Below are 2837 nucleotides of genomic sequence, written 5' to 3' on the forward strand. Positions count from 1 at the left end.
CCACGAGGTGGGTACTGCTAGTACATTGGTTCCCCAAGTTGATATGATTGGGCAGGGTAGTCTCTCTCTCTCTCTTTGATAGGACATCTCAGGCCCCTGGAGAGCTGGTTCTTGTTTTGGGTTTAGGATCGGTCTCTAGTCTTGGTATGAATCAGCCATTCTTGCAAGGATGGCCCCCCAGACTGGTGGATGAGTTTGGGTTGGGTTACTTTCACTTTTCCCCATCTCTGTTCTATGATCTAGAGGCAGTGTGGGCTCTCTTTCTTGTGGGTGCTCCATGCCTCTATCCCTAGGATGTGGATTGTCTGACTATGTGTTTCCCAAGATAAAGCTTTGGAGTCTTGAAGCAAGGCTTATTTGTGAATGGGTAGGTGATGTTGGGTATTTCTCCAAGGAGGGCAGGTGCCATGCACTGAGCCTCTAGTCCTCCTTTCTCTAAGTCAGGAGTAGTGCATCCCATGCTAGGATGTTCCTCACTCTCACTGGTGATGATGTCAAAGTCCAACACCATTTGGCTCCAAGCTATGTTGACTGAAGGGTTTGATCTTATGAGTGAGGGAGTGTCAAGAGAATTTATATCTGTGCTTGTAGAGAAGAGGAAGACACGGTCGTGGTGGGGCGAAAGAAACGGGCATGGCTTTAGGGAAGGAATGAGCATGTCTTGAGGAAGACATGGGCGTAAACTTCTGATGGTGTGGCCATACACTCTTTGGGTTAGGTAGATCTTTTAATTGTGCAGGTGCTAACAACTACCCCACTAATATTCCCTAATAGTATAGCTGTACCCAGTTTGTACCCCTTGTTTAATGCCCTTTATGCCTAATTAATGCAATTTATTCCCTTTAATTTTCCTTTGCTCATTTTAATACAGCACATTTTGGAAGATTTGCTTTGGGGAGAGGACACAAGCGTGCAAAGAAGACATGGCTATGGTGCTGAGAAGGGTATGACCGTACGCTTCTCAGAAAACAATCCAGAGTGAAAAATTTGCCTCTCCTCCGCCTCCTATGATTTTTGATGTTTTGAGCCCTTCCTTTACGTTTTTTTTGTGTTTCCTTTTTGTGGGAGCTAGTCTCTAGCTACCCAATGATGTCTAGAATACCTAAGAAAACCTAATTACCTAAGATTAATTAGAGGATTAAGCTAATTATGCAAAACTTGACAAATGTTGAACAAAACCAAAAATTGCATGAATCTCAAGAGCAAGGTTTAAGCACCTACTTGCTTCTCCTGCATTTAATGAAGACTTTGATGCTCTTCATGCTCCATTGATCTCCATGGCAAGAGTAAACAAAATCAAACAACAAGAAAATAAACACATCCAACATGCAACCACCGGTGGAGTGGCACTCCCACCAAGCTATGTGATGGCTCTAGTAAGTGAAAATGTATGGAGGACCCTAAGCTAAATGCTAATCCCCGCCAACGGCCCCAAAGATGCTAACCAAAACATACTACCTTGAACAAGAGAGGGAGAGAAGAAGATAATGATGCCATGCAAGGGTTGATTCGAACACTAGCACTTAGCCAACCCTAATGAGGGTTAACTCGTCGATGTGAGGCCGCTAGGGGCTCACATCGACCTCCACTTGTGTCACACAAATGGAGATTTACAAGCTAGGTAGTGAGCAAAGAAGAAGGGAGATATGGAAAGCTCTACCTCCAATCAATACCAATGTGCGTGCAAGAGGGATCTTGAGAAGGGGACAAGAAGAAGGAGAAGAGAAGAGAAGAGAAGACTCATCCACTTCACGCACACACTACAATCAAGAAAACTTGTAAGAATTTACCAACACAAGATCCTACCATAACCACAAGAGAGTGAGAGAGAGAGAGAAGACAAGACTCAATTTTGACAATGGGATTGTGTCTTTTCATATTTCATAAATCACTTATATACATGAGCTCACTTTTTACAATGGTCAGCCGCCCATTTACAATTGGGGGCCCAAACTTACTTCCTAGCTTTGTACATCTAGGCTCATTCCTAGGACTGGCATTACACAAGTCGTAAAGCTCGGTCATTCCATATATCTGTTTTCATTAAGCGCTTAGCACGGTTACATAATAATGGATTACAAGAAGCATGGCCATGCTTAAAAATTGATGTTAACTAGTGTGGATAACACCATTCGAGACTTGACAATGATGATAGGAGTGACATGGGCTTCAAAGAGCCATACTTAATATTCCTTGATGGCATAACATACTAGAAATCATAGAAAAAGATACGTTGTAATGCTAAGAAGATAGCACTTTCTTTCTCATACAACAAAATTTCAATTTAAGGACGAAAAACATTTTGCCTATCACTTACCACCTTACAGATTACTATTCTTTAGCCGTTGAAGAATGTACTACTGAAATATATAGTAGGCATACCATATTTTTATTTTAAAAATTTAAATATAAAAATAATGTGCCAATTATTCAAAATTCATATTCTTACCACTATGCTTGTGCTTTGTAATTCAACTGGGTGCAAGGAGATTTCTTTGTGCATATACACATGTTGGATTAATACCTCCATTATTGTAATCTCACCAATATTTCTACTTCTAAAGTCTATTATTCTATCTTTATAATGCTTTGTCCAATCCCCTTTGTCCTTTATCTTGAATTTAAGAAAACCATGGGTGCTTTGGGGTACATTAATACCTGTTTAAACTTGTTGTATGTGTCCTTTATCCATCTTTCCTCATTATCTTTTTTGTTTTCGATCTCAATATTATGTATATAACTTATAATATTTTCGTCTACACATACAAAAGGAAAATAACTTAGAGATTGGTTCCCATCCTTTATATATATATAACAGACATTACACTAAAAATAAG

Source organism: Cibotium barometz, chromosome 28 (assembly GCF_041138505.1).
Source record: "Cibotium barometz isolate CiBa-2024 chromosome 28, ASM4113850v1, whole genome shotgun sequence".
NCBI lineage: Eukaryota > Viridiplantae > Streptophyta > Polypodiopsida > Cyatheales > Cibotiaceae > Cibotium > Cibotium barometz.